This window comes from Mustela erminea, chromosome 3 (genome assembly GCF_009829155.1).
Source record: "Mustela erminea isolate mMusErm1 chromosome 3, mMusErm1.Pri, whole genome shotgun sequence".
Classification (NCBI taxonomy): domain Eukaryota; kingdom Metazoa; phylum Chordata; class Mammalia; order Carnivora; family Mustelidae; genus Mustela; species Mustela erminea.
The window spans coordinates 148441481-148462841 of record NC_045616.1 but is presented as its reverse complement, the minus strand read 5'-3'; the positions used below and the strand labels follow the sequence as shown (position 1 = coordinate 148462841).

Genomic DNA, 21361 nt, shown 5'->3' with positions numbered 1-21361 from the left:
GTTATATGTAAACAATGAAACTTGGAACACTACATCAAAAACTAATGATGTATTTTATGGTGACTAACATAATGCAATAAAAAATATATAAAGTTCATTAGGCCTACTTTACATGTTCTTCTATTTTCATCACGGGGGTCATAAAATATATTGATTTCGATATAACCCACTTAAAATGAGCAATAAAACAACTTTGGGATGGAGGATGTGGGAAAACATGACTATAGAAGCTCAAATGACAATAAATCTAACATACATACTAATACTCACTGGATAAAAGCATGTGGAGAATGGTATATTTGTCTTGAAGAATTTAAGCACAATTCCCCTGTCATTAGAAAGTCCAATAGGGTATGAGAGACTTTTGAATAATCCAGTAATAATGAGTGTCACTTAAATGTTTGTGTCTGTTGAATACAACTATTTTTTATCTCTTATCACTTGTTTTGTTATTGTTCAATATGCAAATGTGTTTAACACCATTCAGCATCTTAAATAATTATGTCTATGCGTAAGCTGATTTCTGGAGGAGGATTTTCCAACTTGCTGTTTATCATTTATATGTTTTGAATGCTATGTTAGATCGTGTAACTATTTATAACTTACTTTGATTACCTTGGATTTTGCCAAGTTTTAGAGTTATGCAATGTACAAGAGAAGAGGATTAGAGTGGATAGAATAGGAACATTGATGAAAAATTACTTCTATTAATATTTGACAGCCTACATTTTAGCAAGAAGTTCTGGGTAGGAAAAGAAGAAAATGATTCTGATCTTGTTACAATGGTAACAACTATAAAAATTAAATCAGAATTACTATTAGATGAATTTTTCCCCATTAAGGTATATATATTATGGAAATAATGTCATAGTGTTTGCTGAAAATGGCTCAGCATTTTAATGAGTTTTGAAAGTTTTGATAAGTTTTAAAAATCTTATATGCTAATTTTCCTATAAAATTTTGCATTTCTGATTAGTCCAAAAGGAACATATTATATTGATTACATTATTATGTCTGATTTTTTTTTCCTACTCTAACACCTAACAATTATGTAGCATGTCCTTCCTTCATTAGGGCCTAACGTTGAAAAAAGATTAGATAACAGATGGGGAAAAACTTTTGGTTTTGTAGCTCAAAGCAGATGAAGTAACAGAAATATCTCTTATGGAAAACCTGCCAAGAGGAAATCAATCTTGAAGACTTAAAAGATTTTATTGTCTTATAGTTACTTGACATCAGGGAATATATATGAATATATATGCATATATAATATTCTTATATATACATACACAACTTTTTTTTTTTCTCTTTACTGCTGGTCTGAAATGTGAACCTGACAGAATACAGTAACTGGTAACACACACTAAAGACTGAAGAAAAAATACCAGGAAGGAGACTAGGGATCCTAGAGAATTGAAATATTTGAGGATAATTAAAGCACTGGGTAGAAGACAGGGTTCTAAAAACTCAAATAGATGTCCTACCAATAAGAGATTATGCTGAGTGAAATCAGTCAAGCAGAGAGAGTCAATTATCATATGGTTTCATTTATTTTTGGAGCATAACAAATAACATGGAGGACATGGGGAGATGGAGAGGAGAAGGGAGTTGAGGGGAATTGGAAGGGGAGGTGAACCATGAGAGACTATGGACTCTGAAAAACAATCTGAGGGGTTTGAAGGGGCGGGGGGGGGGGAGGTTGGGGTACCAGGTGGTGGGTATTAGAGAGAAAACGGATTGCACGGAGCACGGGGTGTGGTGCAAAAACAATAAATTCTGTTATGCTGAAAAGAAATAAAAAATAAAAATAAACATAAAATATATATTAAAAAAAGAAAAAAAAGAAAGAAAGAAAAAGCCATCCCCTGAGAGGGATAATCTTAGAGAAAAAAATCCCTACTTAGGAATCAGGAAAAATTGGACTAATTTAGGGGATCAATCTAATACACTAACTCTAATTTAAAGATCTATGGATTAGAAAATGTAATTCATACCAATAGAAGTTTTTTGTCTTCTTTCTGGATTCCATCCATGTGGAATTCACTAACAGAAACTGCCAGTTATTTTATTATTTCATCCTCTTGTGTTATAACCACGGTTATTATGAAAAAAAGTTCCCCGTCAATCAAGGTAAAATCCCTCAGGAGTGTTTCTTCTGACATCCAACTTAGTGGAGAAAGTTAATTCTACCTAAAGAGATTGAAGACCAGGTAATAGAGATAGGTTTAGTGGATTTTGTGGACTAATAGGCACAAATCCTATTAACTGGCAAGCTGTTTTGTTATCTTCTAGTAATATGACTTCGCTTTGCCTCTAAATCCTAAAACTTGGTTATGGTCAAGCAAACCAATTTATAACTCAAATCACTTCCCCTGCCCATTGTCTATATGACAGCCTTATTACAGTTGAATTCTGACCTCTCAACAAGAATTTATTTCAATTTGATAGTCAAACAATACAACAGTATTCTAATTACCACTTATAAAGAACCATAATCACTTAGTGCACTGTACAGACAACTAAAATTATTTATGCTTTTCCCATGAAATGTTTACTTTAAAAAAACAGAGAAATAATAAATGCATGTTTTATTGACATAACCCTAAACCTATGTTTAACAGCAAACCTAAAACAGCATGGGAAGTAAGTTTGATACTTCTACATCCTTTTAAATTTCCCACCAAGCCTTCATGTTACAATTGATTAAGGAAACACCTTAAAAGGGTAAAAAGAAGTCTTCTCTTAAACTAAAGTATCTGCTTTACAGTTTATATAAGAAGACACATTTAAAAACATAAGAAAAGCTCTGGAGATTAACCTTTGAACTGTACCTATTGTACTAACAGATAAAAATAACTTCAAGATAGAGAGTTTTCAGTAAGGGTTCAGCCCCTTATAGATGAGACACCCGAAAACAAAATCCTTAAGCTCTGTTATCAAAGATCTCAATTCTGAACAGCACAACAAAAGAAAAAGTCTATCAAACAAACCCATCACAGGTATCTTTCAAAGAAAAATTGGTATATAAAAATGGAAAGAAAACCCTCGTTTTTGATTATAAAATAAGGCCTATCTAGTTCAAACATAAATATTTTATTCCTTTTCAATTAGATATAAATCCTTGGTTCTTTCCACAAAAATAAACTATTCTACCAATAAAGTCAGATTAGGATTTTGCATTTTTATGGCTACTATCGAGAGTATGGCACAATATCTGTCTGAGTCTGTCTATAGTTCAAAGATTAAGCCAAGAAAATTCTACCTAGGATGGAAAATCGAACCAACATGAGATATATATGGATTCACATAGCTTTCTTAGGAAAAAAGGAAGATAGTAGAGTTGGTTGGACCTGTAAACCAACTATCTTTTTTTTTAATAGTGGGTAAAATTATGCTTCGCTCTGTAATTAAAATTATACATACCCTAATGTCTTATTTCCCTGTATGTTTTTGGATTTTTAACTGTGAGCTTATTTTCCATGGAACTCTATTCATGCAAATTCTTTGAGCATGCAGAGTTCCTTCAAATATCTTGTATTTACTTTGGATTTATTATTTTTTCCATCAACCGGATTATCTGAATTCAGTATGAACTGTTAAAGCTAAGTCATCATTATTAATTCTCAGGGAAAGGTTTTTCACCCTCTAGCTCTTCATTTTGAGAAAAAAAAAATGGTTTTGGATCTAGGATGGGGTGAGAGGAAGTGACCTGATATTTAGTGCACGCTTACCCTGAAGTTATAGTCATTTGAAGTCCCAAATCTATTTAGAAGTTCTACAGAAGGCATACTACCTAGAGCCAGTCCCAGAAATACATAAGAAATAAAGTTCAATTTCCTTAGGTTTCATTTTACAATGTCCTCAGGGCAAGTAGCTTGTTCTAGTGAAATGCTATTTACCTCTCTTCTTTCTTGCTTTTAAATTAGTTTTTGGTCTCGGTACTCTTTATTTCCTTGGTAACTTCTTAATGCAATTAGAAAGTTGGTTTACTTTCATTTATTTATTTTAAAAAATTATATACAGTGTTTTTAATACTTTTCACCAGGAGGATGGGCATGTATATATTCCAGCCTTATGCTGGAAACATAGGTTAAGAGTACTTCTTTTAAATGTTTCTAAATCAAATTTTATTTTAAGGGATTATATAAAAGGATAAATATAATTTTTATAGAGTATTTACTTAGATTCAATTGTTATAAAGACTTTACAACATTGCTTCATCTATTTACAATACTGTGGTATGTTAAAGAACATTCTTGACTTTCTACCACTTTACCCCACATATATAATTTTCCAGGAAGAGAGAAATGGAGAGCACAAGCAGGGGGAGCTTCAGGCAGAGGGAGAAGCAGGCTCCCTGTTGAGCAAGGAGCCTGATGTGGTACTGGATCCCAGGACCCTGGGATCATGACCTAAGCTAAAGACAGACACATAACTGAGCCACCAAGGCATCCTTACCTATATATTTTTATAAGCATCTTATAAAACTATGAATCTTTCCTTGCATGACCACAGTTTCCTTTCTATACATCACAATATGAAGCTAACTATTTGGCATCATCTAATGTGTTCATTTTCAAATTTCCCCGCTTATCTCAAGAAAAGACTTTTTGTAGCTTCTTTGAAACAGAATCAAGGTTCACATTTATATGTACTATGTCTCTTACGTCCTTTTTAGTTTAAAACAGCCTCCATCCTCTGTTTTTATTCCCCCTTGCTTGTTGAAGATAGATTTTTTTTTTGATAAAAATTTTAATAGTTTTCCTCATGCACTTTAAGAAACTTTAATCCTGCTTTTGTGGGTCTCCATATCTGTTCCTATAGAAATCACCATGGAATACATTTTGTTAATCCAATGGACCTCTCAACAGCAAATGTGCATTTAGGTCGAGACTGGTCAACAATCACCCCAGCAGAGGGTGATTTAATATTGAGTGAAAAGCACAAGGTGAGTGTAAAGATCAGAAATCACAAAGCAGAGGATATATTGAAAACAAGGAATAAAGTTTTCTCACCTAACTATATTGCTTTGCAAACACACAATACCCCATGAAATAAAGCACATCTTACATGTCTGACCTTCTCAGAAAATCACCTTTTTAACTCTGTGTGAAATATGTGTGAAATATACCATATTACATAAATGTGAGGCATTGGTAGTGGTTAATTTATTTGTACAATTTATAAAAGGCTTATTATGTACATAATACTGAGTTACTGATGATAACAGAAGTCACATTTTTTGAAAACTACTAATAGATTCACTCATATTGATGAATAATCCAACAGTGTAATATCTGTTTCCTCCTTCCAATGTCAAAATGTTAATGAATATATAGATGGTTACACAAGCATTGAATGGAAGAGAGAGCGTTTAAACCCTGCCTGGATTGCAGCATGTCCTTATTACTTTTTGAGGACATTTACCTTATAAAAACCTTTCTAATTAGAAGAAAATACCAAAAATTCCTTGCAGTATAGAATAGACTTTTTTTTTCTTTTTTGAAAAGGAACTAATTTCCAAAATACCTTTCTAATTTGGCCAGTGTTTCTTAAATGGTTACTGAAGAGAAAAGTTTTTCATCTTCTGGTATCAGCTCTGCATTCTGGCAGATACAATAAACTAGTTAGATATGAGTAAACTAGCCTGGGAGCGGACTCATTCTTAAAGAACATGGAATGAATGCACAAGAATTTTTGTTTAGATGTGATTCTTCAGTAACATTAAATTTAAATACCACAAAAAACTAAGTCCGAATCATTTAACTATTTCCAGACAAAGTTCTCTTCTGAATTGAACTAAGAGATAAGAATCTTGTTCTTCCTGTCTCTTTTTGTTGATGACTTTATGAACTCAATGTAAGCCTCATGTGTTCCATTCTTTCGATTACAGCTGCCTTTCTTCCTACTGATTTCTTCCCCAGTGAAAGGAAAATGCAATACAACAATGAACTTGTTCAAAATGTAACTGCCTTTACATCCCTTGAACCAAAAGTGATTTGAGGAATAAAGAGTTTTTGACATGTAATTTAAATCTATCCTTGATAAGTGATTTGACTAGGGAGAAATTGTTTTAGGAAAAATCAAGGTCAACGAAAATGGGAAAGCACATTAGAAATATTTGAAAGAAATTTTCTCCATTGTTTGTTCTATGTAAGTGTGACTTATTAAATGCATTTCTTACTTTTATTTTTAAAGCAAATATATTTTATTTGAAATAAACAAAAGTGCTCCTATAGCTCAGTGGGTCACTTGGAAACAAACATGCTTGACTATATTACTGAGCCAAACTTAAACCGAAAGACAACCCCCCTTCTTTTTTGACATGTATCCACAGATAAATAGGAAGACACTACCCGTTTTTTTTTTTTTTTAAAATAACCCTCCCATAAGGCCTGGTCATAGAAGTGTAAACAACATAAATGGATACACCATTAGCAGTTGTCATATCATATCTATGTCACCCGTGGATTCTGAGATCACACATAGACCTGCCAATATACCTGGGAAGAGTTGGTACATCACAGTTACATCTGAGTTCTTGGCAGGCAGCACTGAAGAAGAGAAATTTGGAACAAGGTGTACATCTTATTTTGAACAAATCACCAATATTCCCTCAAATAACAGGTTACAGTAGGAAGATTCTACCTGGAATGTATCCTTTTCACTTTGGTTCATCTTTAGATTTTGTTTGAGATTTACATAGTCGTTTAGATTCATTTGCTTATAGTACAATCCCACCACAAAGTATTAAAGTGCAAGATACCTATTATTCCTTCAACATCTGTGTTTTTCAAAATTTATACTCTACTGCATTCCTAATACATCAGTAGTTCATTAGTAATAAAAAATAATGGTAAATGGGTAAAACTCGTCTAAAAATGCAGACCGATGTCTACAACTGTAACGCTACTGGATGGGAAGGAGACAAGAAAGGGAAGAGAAGAAAGCGCTTGATGTGCAGGAACTGTGGTGTAAGACTCTGGGTTAAAATACAACTTCCCCAGAGAAGTGGGCTATAATGGAATTTCCAGACAACTTCCTTTGCCTCTGCAAAGGGACCTGAAAAGCCCAATTCCAAACTTTTGGAAACAATAGCCTTGACATGTTTACTTTTTTTTTTTTTTTTTTTTTAAAGAGAGAGAGAGAGAGTGAAAGAAAAAGAGACAGGGCACATGCTTATGGAGAGGGGCAAAAGGAGAGGGAAAGAAAAGGTTAAGCAGGCTCCACACTGCCCAGCATGGAGCCTGACATAAGGCTCCAACTCACAGCCCTGAGATCATGACCTGAGCTGAAACCAAGAGTTGGAGTCTAAACTACTGAGTCACCAAGGTGCCCCCAGTTATGACATGTTAAAGTAGTTGAAGGGAGAAGGACGAATGTGTCTTCCATTCAGCTAGTTTATAGCACAGCCTCTTCAGTTGTTGGTGGGTCAGCAAGAATCACGGAGGTACTAGAAGTGCTTTGAAGGACAGGGGGAGAAAAGTACTGAGCATATTACCTGTCGATATTAATAACAGGACTTCCTGGCTAGGAAAATTATCTAGACAGGAAAATGACTCCAGAACACATTGCTCTCTTCATCATCACTAAATGTGACAGAATTAAAACAAACAAACAAAACAACAACAACAAAACAAACACAAGTAGATGTAGTGAAAACAGAAAATTGCAAAGCAAATAACACAAGAGAATCAAGATGTTGCTATAGGTTCAACAATATTCCATGAGGGCTAGAAAACCTTTAACTAAGGCCCGAACAAAATATCACTCTCGTTTATAAATAAATCACTATTTATCACATGACCACATGTTGAATCCTTCCTTCCTACATACTGAAGAATCCTTACATTCAGCCTTTAAGCATTCTGCATTTTTTTTTGCTGATCTTCTTTTAGTCAATTTTGGTGCAGGTAACTGGCAATGGCTGGCACAAAGCATTGAACGTGGTGTCTGACACTGTGTGACAGTTGTCACTAATTGCTGCCTGATACTCATCTTCTTTCTTTCTTTTTTTTTTTTTTTAAGATTTTATTTATTTATTTGACAGAGAACACAAGTAGGCAGAGAGGCAGGCAGAGAGAGAGGAGGAAGCAGGCTCCCTGCCCAGCAGAGAGCCCGATGCGGGGCTCGATCCCAGGACCCCGGGATCATGATGTGAGCCAAAGGCAGAGGCTTTAGGCCACTGAGCCACCCAGGTGCCCCTGATACTCATTTTCTGCACGCTCTATGATTTTAATAAACTCCTTGGCAGTTTGGACTTCACTTGAAACAGTTACTGAATGCTGTACCTCTTCATGACTAACCAACTGAACATGGCCATCTCCACACCAGTAAACCTGAATCTTGAGTATTCCAACAACCTGGCCTGTAGGTGGTGTGGGGGTTCTCATCTCCAACGACCACTCCAGAAGCTTTTAGGCTGAAGCTAGTGGCTTCTGCTATATGCAACAATGGTCTTTTGCCATCTACATTATTGGCATAAAGAGTACAAAAGTCGTTGGAATAATGATCCATGACAGGATTCTCTGTACCTCCACCCATGTCCTCTGGCTGGCTGGCTGGCTGTCACTTGATTCTTTCCTTAAGGGATCACAATTAAGGGAAATATTGATTCTTGGATCTAAAAATCTGCTATTACCCAGATCACTCTGTTCTGCAATTAAGACCTGATCTTCACACCCTTCTATCTTTCCAGGTATGAACTGGGCAAATGACTGTACTGCCCCTTCCCTGAGGAGACTGACATTATTAAGCAGCAGCCAGACATCCTTGAACACATCATTAAATTCCTCGGGGGGTTACATGAGGGCTTAATTCAGCAGCTTTGGGTACCTTCATCTCATGTGACACCAGATTCTCCAAACTGGTGGTATTGGGCTGCTCTCCAATTTCTTACTTTTAGAATTCCTGCTTACTCCTTGATTAAGAATGTTAACCTTGTTGTATAGTATGTGTCAATAGTTAATTATAGTCACATTTAACTAAATATCTAATATTTGCCCCAGAATATGCTCTACTCTGAGGATAGAGAGATGAGTAAAAGATAGTGTCTGGCATGGCAGAATTTACTTAAATTCAAATAAACTTTATGGACAATGATGACTTAACAGAAGGCTACTTGAATATTTACTGAATGCTTGAAGGACATAAGGATAATTGAAAAATGTTAAGCTGAATATTAGTATTTGCAATGAAGTTTTATTTGTGTAACAGATTTTTGGAAGAGGAGACATATTTCTCAAAAATAATCTTGATTTTATTTGCTCCAATGGCTTTTATAAAACATCTATCTATTATATTTGTGTTCGGTTTTCATCATTCTCATTCTCCTTAACTGTAATTTTACTCATTCTCCTGAAATTTCCAGATATATTGGAGGCCTATATTTGAAACATAGTGTGTGTGTGTTGGGGGTGGTGTCTGTGTGTTTGTGTGTGTGTCTCTGTGTCTGTGAGAGAGAGAGAAAGAGGAAGAAGTTGATTGACTAATTAGTTCCATATATATATATATATATATATATATATATTTAGATTTTATTTATTTATTTGACAGAGAGAGATCACAAGTAGGCAGAGAGGATGGCAGAGAGAGAGGAGGAAGCAGACTGTCCGCTGAGCAGAGAGCCTGATGCAGGACTCGATCCCAGGACCCTGAGATCATGACCTGAGCAGAAGGCAGAGGCTTAACCCACTGAACTACCCAGGTGCCCCGTTCCATATATTTGACAACTATATCCAGAGAGAGGGGAAAAGCCTATTAAGAGCTCCTGAATAACAAAGGCAACATTTTGAGCAAAGCAAGCCCCAGTACAAATTCCTTCAGGGAAGATAAACGTCTTACAAGATACTATTTTCAGACAAAACTGCAATTAAATGGCACAACCATTTGTGCCATAGCATCTCTTATATTGTGAATGGACTTGTCTGTTTCAAGCGTTAGAATCAATATGTTATCTTAAAACTTATTTTAAAAAATTGAATAAATAAGAAACTTTTTGAAAATAGCAAAAATAAATTTTTATATACAATGTTTTAAATACTTTAAAGTTATTTATGTTTAAATGCTTTTAATGTTTCTTAATCCAAAAAGTATTATGCAATTGCCTTAAAAAATATTACATAACCATACTTTAAAAAATATTGAGGGGCGCCTGGTTCAGTGGGTTAAGCCTCTGCCATCAGTTCAGGTCATGATCTCAGGGTCCTGGGGTCAAGCCTCACATGGGGCTGTCTGCTCAGCAGGGAGCCTGCTTCCCCCTCCTTCTCTGCCTGCCTCTCTGCCTACTTGTGATCTTGCTCTCTCACTGTCAAATAAATAAATTTTAAAAAATCTTTAAGAAAGAATGAGATGGAACCATAGTGTCTTTTACTATTCTTGAAGAATGATGCTTTTTGCATTGTTGTAATTATGAACCACATATACAAAGACAAAAACATTTTTTTAACAATCCCCATTGGTAGTTCACGTTATTTGATTACTAGAAAATTAATATTATAATGAATACATTTCAAGAATACACTTCTAGTCAAAAACATCTGAACAGTGTCTAATGAGGGAAGACATTCTGCATTTCATCACTGAGTTTATACACAAAAGACATGTTCTGTCCTCACATGGAAAGGAGAATACTAACGAAATATCTTACATTTTAAATTCACAACTCCTCGGATCTTCTTGTAGTTTTGCTTTCACAGATTGGGATTCTGAATGTTTGGTATGACTGGTGCAGGAAAAGGGCAGAGGTGAGACCTTTAGAACTAATTTTACTTAAAGATGCAAGAAAAGAAATTGAGAGGTCTCTGTTCCACTTCAAATTACAATAAGCAAGTGAATGGATGAATAAATAAATAATAAATATATAATGAGTAAATAAAGAAACAAATAATTTATTTGCTAATCTTGACATTAACAAGAGCCACACCTGGTGGGTGGTAGACAACAGTTTCCAGCTGGCCACAGCAGGAATCAGATGGAACACCCAAAGTTGGGATCATTCGGGCAGAATGTATTTACAAAAGACTTTTTACAAAGAGTCATGTGTCTGTGTGACAAATAAGTTTTCACTGCGCTGAGGCCCAAGGGAATAATGTAGAGAAAGTCCCACAAGGAAGCCTGCTTTGAGTGGAGCTAGATAAATTAGTCAAGAACAGAGCCTCAAAGAAACAACCTCAAGTGGTGCTGGGTAGAAACACTGCTTTCTCCTTGTTATCTTCTGCCAGGGCACTGACTGATGGCCCAACAGAAACAGAGCAAGGGGAGAGTCCATACAGGTCAGCAGCATGAGCCAGGAAGCTGAGCTCATAAACGTGGGGGGTGGATCTGGAAGAACCAACAGCAAATACTTAGTTCAGGATATAAAAGTGTATTTTGAATGGACAAATAAGGGATGAATAATAAATGACAAGTTCTCATTTCTTTCTTTCCTTTTTTTTTTTTTTAAGATTTTACTTTTTTATTTGACAGAGAGAGATCACAAGTAGGCAGAGAGAGAGAGAGAGAGAGAGAGAAGGAAGCAGGCTCCCTCCCAAGCAGAGAGCCTGATGTGGGACTCGATCCCAGGACTCTGGGATCATGACCTGAGCCGAAGGCAGGAGCTTAACCCACTGAGCCACCCAGGTGCCCAAGTTCTCATTTCTTAAGGGTTTGTTACCAAATGTTGTGGGGAAACTAGTCCTTTATCTCTCAAGGTAAATAAATGCATTAGATGTTTTATTTTCATATAGGAAATCATGATAAATATTTTAGTGGAATTAAAATGCTATTAACATTTAAGCATCTTTAGGATTATAAATAAATGTTATATTTATAAATTTAGGGATATATGTATATATACACACATATATATTTGATTTTCTTAAAGTTTCTGAGCTAATCTCATATTTGTTTCTATTTCTTTTGACTAACTGGCAAGATCCTTCACCTCTTGTTTTAATATAATACGAACACTACAACTGCTTCACAAAACAAGGAAGCTTATCATGGCAGTGCTAATTAGAAATAATATTTTTTTAAATGTCAAACAATAAACAATGTGATTTCCAACATTAAAAATCAATGAAGGGGTGTCTGGTAGCTGAAAATCAATGAAGGGGTGTCTGGTGGCTGAGTTGGTTAAGCAATCAAGTCTTGATTTTGGCTCAGGTGATGATCTCACGGTGGTGAGATGAGCCCCATTTCTGGATCCCCCTTCTTTGAGGAGTTTGCTTCTCTCCCTCTCTCTGCCCCTCCCCCCACTCATATGCTCTCTCGCGCATACGCTCTCTCTCTCAAATAAATAAATCTTTTAAAAAATCAATAAGTTATGATATAAGGAATTTGAGAAACAAAACAGAGGATCATAGGGGAGGGGAGGGAAAAATGAAAAAAAAAAAAATGAAACCAAGAAGGAGACAAACCATAAGAGGCTCTTAATCTCAGGAAACAAAGCTAGGATTGATGGAAGACAGAGGGGGTGGGAGGGATGTGGTGGTGGGGTGACGGACTTTGGGGAAGGTATGTGCTATGGGGAGTGCTGTGAATTGTGTAAGACTGATGAATCACAGACCTGTACCCCTGAAACAAATAATACATTATATGTTAATAAAAAATCAATAAATTACTTTGCACATGTGTAAAATTTGTAGGAGGGGCACCTGGGTGGCTCATTCGGTTAAGCAGCTGCCTTTAACTCAGGTCATGATCCCAGGGTCCTGGGATGGAGCACTGCATTGGGCTCCCTGCTGGGCAAGGAGCCTGCCTCTCCCTCTCCCTCTGTCTGCTGCTTCTCCTACTTATATTCTCTCTGTCAAATAAATAAATAAATAAAATCTTTAAAAAAATAAAAATTAAATAAAAATAAATAAAATAAAATTTATAGCAATTTGTTTTTCCTGAGTCTGTCAATATTGGTCCAATGTGCTAAAGTATAGCACACTTTAATATAAAGCTAATTATAATTGTAACAAAGCTTAAGGTAAACCAGTCAAGGAAATAAATGCAAACTGTAAATGAATGGAAAATGGAAAAATTAATTATTATTACAAACAATACAAAATTATCAAGTCTATGTAATTACACTATCAAATAAATCATATCTATTTGTGAGAGGCAGATATCATTGGATGAATTTAATGTGCATGATCAAATACCTAGAGATGATTTTCTAAGATACAGCATCTAATCTGAAGTGATAAGAGTATATAAAATGAAATGATATTATAAAATAGAATTACTAAACTGGTAGGTGTCTGGTATATGGTATGTAACCATACTTTGGTTTTGAGAAGCATATTCTGGACTACTTTTAAATGGCATAAATATTAAATAAAATGAAAATTTGCACAGTACTTTTTAACTTTTCTTAGTAGAGGCAGGTATTCTTAAAATATCTACAAGGGATTCTCAAGTCAAAGAGAGAACATTAATTTGAGTTATAGCCTGAGGAGTGCAACAAAACTTTTCAATAAAGTTTGTTTCATTCAAAGTTAAGGAAGTAGTTTCTAGAGTAGCAATAATAATAATAATGACTGTTCATCAGATCTTACCTCACGGGTCAATTCTTTCAATTGTGAAAGCAGAAAGGTTTTCTAAGTGTCACTCTAAATTACTCAGAATATTTTGAATTAATTGAGCTCCTGATCCTTTTCAGACTTTGTTTAGCCTCATGAATTTTATCTACTCTAAAGGTAATCCTCCATTATTAAATATTATACAATTAAATAACAGATTCAGTAATGTTGGCAAAATATCTAATTTCAGATTTATTAATTTTTAATTAAAGAAGAAAAATACATAATGAAGGAAATCAGAATGGCCAGTATATTTTATACCCCAAAGAACTAAAGAGTGTATTTCTTACACTCTGCTGTTTATATCCCACAGTTTGATATCATGAGTATTAAACAATGAACATTTTTTAATCTTTTTTTTTAAGATTTTATTTATTTATTTGACAGAGAAAGAGAGAGCACAAGTAGCTACAGCAGCAGGTAAAGGGACAGGGAGAAGCAGGCTCCCCGCCAAACAGAGAGCCTGAACATGTGGCTCCAACCCAGAAGCCTGGGATCATAAACTGAGCCAAAGGCAGACACTTAACCTACTTAGCCGCCCAGGCACCCCGATAATTAACATTTTTAAAAAATACATTATTTTAGTATTATATTTCAATCAAATTTTGTTTATATATTTATTTATTTCTCTTTAAAATCAACTATATCTTCGTCAAATTAATCTATTAAAATAAACTTCTACATGTAAAAGAAGTGAATTATTATAAATGTACAAAATTATATTTTAATAGCATGTTAACAATTTGGTGGAAAATATTATCAAGCATGCAGTTAAAATGGCTTGACTTGATAAAGAAACAAATACAGGAACATTCATACTTATTTGAAAATTTTGATTCAGTTTTCAGGAGAACTGAAATATTTAATAATAATTAAATTAATTGCTTATTACCACGCCATGATCATTAGATATTAATATATGCTTTCACCTAAGGCCAACTAAGTATGCTGCAGGATTTTATACCAATAACATTGTACAAATCTCTACTTTCTGAGCTTAGACACTAAGCCATTTCATATTTTTACTAGTGGCAAGAAAGGCTGCATTAGCAGTACATACTTCTCAACACGTGCTTTTTTCTTATTCTGTTATCATTGTTAAGCTATTCTTTTTTTGCTTCCTCTTGTGATTTTATCTTATTCCTTTAAAAAAATCCATTGTGGACTCTACAGGTTGCAATTTTAAAATGTCTTTGAGATTATGTTTCTAGAGAGTCCTGGGATCCATTTAGTTTAAATGACAGAATTTTAGGTGTCACTGACATATGAGACCACAGTGGTTTTCTTATGAACTCACTCATTAGGTTAAGTTCTGCTAAACTTGCCACTTCTTTCTAAAAGAAATATAGGGGAGGTAGGAAATGAGAAGAAAGAGCAGAATGCTATAATGTTAAAAATAGAATATAGAGTGAGAGTATCAATGATTTTCTTCAAGAAATGTTCCTTATCTGATGGAAGTACTAGCCACAAACACTGGGAACACTCACAAATTCTCCAATAAACAAATGTGCAAGTAATATAATATATTTATTGTCCTAGAAAGTAGAAAAATTATTAAATTTTCTAAAACCCCCATGGCTGCTGCCTTCATGGAGTTTATCACCTAAGGCAAGTGACAGACACTTATAAATAGTAAGTAGACAAATACATATAAAACAAGAAGCTGTGATAATTGCTCTAAAGTAAAATTACGGGGTGTTATGAGCATATACATCAAGGAACCTACCAAGCATATTTCAGAAGTAATTTTCCTAGGAGGTGATATTGGCACTAAGTTCTGATAAAACTGATAGAATTAGGTAAATGAAGGCCTACAGGAAGCAGTCTAGGCAGAGGGCCTGGATGTGCAAAGGAGGTAGCTGGAAATTCAGAAGCCCTAGTAGAGTTTCCAGCAGGAAGGTGACATGGTCAGATTTATATTTTGAAATCTCACTGATGAGATGTAGATCAGATTACTAGGGACCAAAAAAAGTGACTGTAGATTGAACAAAAATGGTAGATTATTACAAAAAACTGTGATCACAGTTTGGGAATCTAGAAAAAGGCATTATTTCTGGAATTCTAGTGCTTAAAGTAGGTAATCAGTTAAAAATAATACACATTTTCCTCACTAGAGGTATGGGATTATATATATAGACCAAATTTAAGAATATTTCCATCCATTTTGAATAGTTTGAATTTAGAGAAAATAGTTTTGTTTAAGGAGATTACTTTAGGTAGTAGTGGCTAAAACTTTTGGGAAAAGAACTGAAATGGAGAATTATGATTAAGAACATGACTCAGGCAAAAATAACCCATGATGTGGAGAAATTAAATTTAATACATGAGAAAGTCTAAATCAAAATACAGCATATGGGAAAATGATTTTAAAATAGTAAAAAAAAAATCCATTTTTGAAGAACACTTTTTGTATGGAATATTTCAAACTGTATGCAAAAAGGAAAAAGACTGTAATCAACTCCCTGGACCCATCACTCGGCTTTAATAATATTCAAACTGCGAGCAACATTATTGTCTCTACACAACACATGCTCCTGGGTGAATTTGAGGCAAATGCAAACAGCGTATTAATTTATGTGTGAATATTTCAGTGTGTCTCTAAATTACAAGAATCTTCGTTTTCCAACACAGTTAGCATAGAAGCGTAACCCCTCAAACACACACACACACAAACCAGGAATTCCTTGTTGTAATATTACATGTCCAGTTGCATTCATGTTATATCTCTAGTTGAAACATAAATGTTCCTTTTCTTTGTTAGTCTCTCTCTTAGTCTGAATTGGAACCCTAGACTTCCATATTCTATTCTAGATGCTTACAGGGACTTTTACTTCAAGTCTAATTATTTTACCAGAATATGTTTTAGTGTTGGAAATACTTGCTTAACTTCCCAAGGAACTCAGCGTTCTGTCATTATGTAGTTTCACACCATATTTTTATTGAGCTCAGGAAATTTTCTGGGATTATACTTATAGTATTTTTCCATTCCATTTATTTGGTTTTCTTCTTCAGAGGGGTCTATTACATGTATTTTATCTATCTATCTATCTATCTATCTATCTATTTATTTATTTATTTTTAAGTAGTCTCCACACCCAGTGAAGGGCTTGAACTCACAATCCTGAGATCAAGACCTAAGGTCAAGAGTGGGTTGCTCTACTAAGCCACCCATGTGTCCCCATTGTAATTCTTAATGAAGTTCATTAGCTTCTGTTTCCATATTTTTCTTTCCTCCAATCACTTCTTTCTGACCTTTTATAATCTTGATTTATGTTGTTGGCTTATACTTCTGTCATGGCCTTTATTTCTCTTATTTCAAAATACTAGACTGTATTTTTCATTTGCTTTGCTAACATAAATTTCCAACACACTTTCTGCATAGGTAGGAAGCTAATCCTCTCTCTTCTCCCTTTCTCCCTCTCTCCTCCTCCTCTTCTTCTCCTCCTCCTCCTCCTCCTTCTCTCTTCTTTCTTCTTCTCTGAAGCTTTTAGAGGACAAAGTCACAATCTTTTTCACTGGTTTAGTATGAAGTGAGATGAATTTTCATGCACTTCCAAGAGAAAGGAATGGACCAATATCACTTTTCTCGCGTCACTATCCTAAGGCTCCCTTTCTTCTCTTTTCATGCAGATTAACACAGCAGGATTCAACTACTGGAGGTCTCTGCCCTTTCATCTGAACTCTTCTAATTCTTTGCTTATTATCCAGTCCAGCTCTTTGGGGGGATATTCTACTCCTCAGGTTGACTTGGGAGAGCACTGTGGTTTGTTATTCTCCAAGATTCATACTCAGAAACAGCTGCACTATTTGAGCACCAGACCTTCCTTTATGTCACTGCGCTCATTTGGAGTTAGAAACCTCAAATGCCACCAACCTGGACAACCACCAGTTTCACATGCTGTGTTAGGACTGCCCTCTGAGTCTTCTAGTATGTCCATGATGATGATTTTCTGTACTCTGCCTCTCAAACTATCACATGATTTTCTTCCATATGATTTTTTGGTAACAGTTGTGTTTTGTAGCTATTGGTGTTTATCCCAAACCATGAGAATGAAAATGGGTCACCTAGTTTGGGCACAGGATTGTCTTACTTATTGTCCTACTTGATTCTGCTATTCTACTTGCTAATTTTTTCAATAAGTGAAATTCTAATAGATTAACAATATCTACCACTATCAATGTCGCCTCCCCAGAATAACTTGTTAAAAGAGTGTTTTAATTTTAAGTTAAATGCAATGCAATAGCTCATTTAAGTAAGGCTCTGCAACTAGTCTTTTAGTAAAAAACCGTATACAAGTCTTTATTCTCAGTCCAAGATGCCTTAAATTTAATGCAATATTCATTATTGAGCAACTACTATATTGCCAAACTCCTCTTGCGTGGAATAAAAGTTAACATATCAGCAATTTTTACAGAAAGAATTGAGAGACATGAAACACTATGCAACCAATACAAAAATATAAAATATTATTTCTTAACTTAGAAATATGTCAACTCTGTTTTTCTAAGGAAAAACAAAATCTGTACCAAAAACTATAATGAATGATCTCATTTCAACAGCAACAACAAATATATGGATGAAAATAAAGATGACTATTGCAAAAATAGTAGATAATAATTTCTAAATTATGGGATTAGACTTTTTTATACTTTTATTATGTTTTTATAACATTTTGTTATTTTTGTTGACTAGCTTTTTGTTTGTTTGTTTGTTTGTTTTCAATGAACCAGCATTACATTTAAGATTAAAATTAGGCTCTATTTTCACAGACTAGGGACACTGGAGAATCAGTGAAAATTCCTTTTGCATATCTAACAAACTATGTAGGATGAATGTGTGACCAAGATAACAGAGAGAGTGTATCCAAAATAAGCAAGTATAAAAAAAAATATGTAAGAATGGATTATTTTCCTACAGATACATTTCAGTCCAAGAATGGATTATTTTCCTACGGATACATTTCAGTCCTATTGTGAGTAAGAAGGAGAAGAGGCGGAAAAGGAGGGGGAAAGAAGACAACATAAGTCACTCGTTCAAGCTCAAGTTCTATAATCTCTCTCTCTCTCTCTGTATCTCTCTCTTTCCCTCCTGCTCTCTCTCTGGTCAGCCACCTACCTAATGCAGGATCTATCTCAAAGTCTTCTGATGAACATAAAAAACTCACAGTATTCATGGAGCATAACACACTTTTCTTAATGACTCCATGAAGCTTATCCTACCTGCCATCTTCACTAGCCTATGCTAAGATAGAACAACTACCTAAATCACTGAGTTCTGGGAATTTATCTATCTGCTACATAATTAAGAATGTTATCTTCAAAATCACTTTCAGATACCTGGTTGCATTTTTCTTGTATTTAATTAAAAAAGAATTCCTATAGTGACATAAGATGTGAATCAATTTGTTTTTCATTGATTGAGCTAATTATTTTAACCTTAATAAGACTTGCTTCTAGGTAGCACATACTTTAAAGAAAATGGAAAGAATATATGTTTGGTTTCCACAACATTTTCATGGATTAAATCATTTTCTCAAAGTTACTTTTCTTACTCTCCCATAGGGTTACAATATAACTGTGAATTTGCACCTTTGAGTCTTTCAGTAAATTCTGCACGAATTCTTCACCTCTAACTTAAAGGGACTAGGGTAAAATACTGAGTTAAAGGTGTTGGAAGATATTTAAATATAGTTTATGCTTCATATAAATTTAGAAGATAGATTTGGCTAACTTGCTTCATGTGGTTATTTTAATTCAGAGACTAAAATGGTGGTTTGAAAAGTTCTTCAGTTGAAGAACTGATAACTAAAATTTACTAAAATTTTTACTAAACATGACTGTCTTATATTTTTTGGAAACAAATGAACATTTCAGCCTAAAAAGGGAGGGCAAGCTAATTTTCAAAGTGTTTGCAGTGTCCTAAGAAAATATCAATTTATATTAAAAACCAAAATAAATATTGTATTTTCTCTGCTAACATAATAAGAATCATTCCAAGTAATTACTTTTATAATAAACTTATTTTGATATTTCAGTTTTTGAATTTTTTGTTTCTCTCCCTTTCTTATTTTAATGAATAACACACTTTGAACTTTAAAAATCCTCATGTGATGGATAATATTGGACTTATGAGAAGCATCAAATAATTTGAGTTCCTTTTGCTCTAAAATTGTATTTGCTTAAAAATATTAAAATTCATTAAAATATAAAATACATTTATACCAGATTCAGAATTTTGTTAATATCAAAACAATTTTCCTTCACAGGGCAGCACTGGTAGAAATACAATGACCATATTAATAGGTCAAGGAAAACATTTATAAAGCACATCTGCTATGGCCACAGAACTATTAGCCCAGTATCTGAGTAACAGACTGCTGGGAAAAAGAGGAGAACCAGGCAATTGTGTTTGTATCTTGAGGTCATTATCCAATTTGTTTCTATATAAATTCAATTTAGAGCAAATTGTTAACTGAAAATATAAGCACCTACCATTCCATGTAGAAAACTGTCAATTTCTATACCTAGTTTTTCTTTTTCTTCTCACAAGTTGTGATGATTAATTTTATATTTCAACTTGACTGGGCTCTAAGGTGTCCAGATATTTCATCAAACGTTTCTCTAGGTATATCTGTGAGCATGTTTTTGGATGGAATTAACATTTAAATGGGTAGAGTGGGTAAAGTAGATTAGCTTGCTCAATATGTGTGACTTTCATCCAGTCAGTTGAAACTTGAATAGAAAAAAATGGCTGACCTTCCCCAAATAGACGGGAACTCTTTCTGGCTGGTTGATCAGCTGTGGAACTGCCTTTTTTTTTTTTCTTTTTTTTTTTCTTTTTAAGACTTTTTTAAAGAAGTTTTAATTTCAGAGCAGAATTGACAAGAAAATCTATTTCTACATTTCTGTTCATTCACATACATAGTTTCCCATATTATTAATATCTACAACCAGATGGTACATTTGATACAACTGATGAACCTACATTGATACAGCATAATAACCAAAGATTATAGTTTACATTACAGTTGACTCTTGGTGTTGTACATTCAGTGGGTTTGGACAAACCCATAATGATGTATATCCAAACTTAAAGCATTATACAGAGTATTCTTACTGTCCTGAAGATCTTAAAGGTTCTACATAATTGTTTTGACTTGCCTCCTTACAACCCTTGGCTACCACTGACCTATTTACTGCTTCCATAGTTTTGCCTTATTTATAATATCATATAGTTGGTACCATGCAGAATAACATGTTTTTGTTTGACTTCTTTTTTGTTTTATTTTATTTATTTACTTGACAGAGAGAGAGAGAGTGAGAGAGGGGACACAAGCAGGGGAAGCAGGCAAGGGAAAAGGAGGCTTTCTGTTGAGGAGGGTGTCCAATGGAGAGCTGGATCCCAGGACCCTGGGATCAAGACCTGAGCTGAAGGCAGACGCTTAATCACTGAGCCACACAGGTGTCCCTGGTTTGATTTCTTTCACTTAGTAATAATGCATTTAAGGTTCCTCCATTTCTTTTCATGGATTGGTAGTTCTACTTCAGTATTCATTAGGATTATGGGTCTTTTGACTCTTCAAGTAAACTTTAGAAATCAGTTTGTTGATACCCACAAAATAGCTAGCTAGGACTGGCAGTAAGGGTGCATTTAAATTGTGGATTAATTTGAGAACTGGTATCTTGACAATACTGAGTATTCCTATCTGTGAACATGGAACACCTCTCCATTTATTTAGTTCTTTGTTTTGTTCATCAGAGTTTTGTAGTTTTCCTCACATAAACTTGAATATATTTTCCTGGATTTATAC

The 21361-nt window shown here is 34.4% G+C and overlaps 1 protein-coding gene and 1 pseudogene across 1 annotated transcript in view; both read right to left on the bottom strand.

Annotated features, from left to right (window-relative positions):
- CDH18 (cadherin 18) overlaps positions 1-21361 on the bottom strand; it is a 986019-nt gene that overhangs the window by 643594 nt on the left and 321064 nt on the right. The window lies entirely within an intron of this gene.
- LOC116587270 lies at positions 6445-8798 on the bottom strand (annotated as a pseudogene).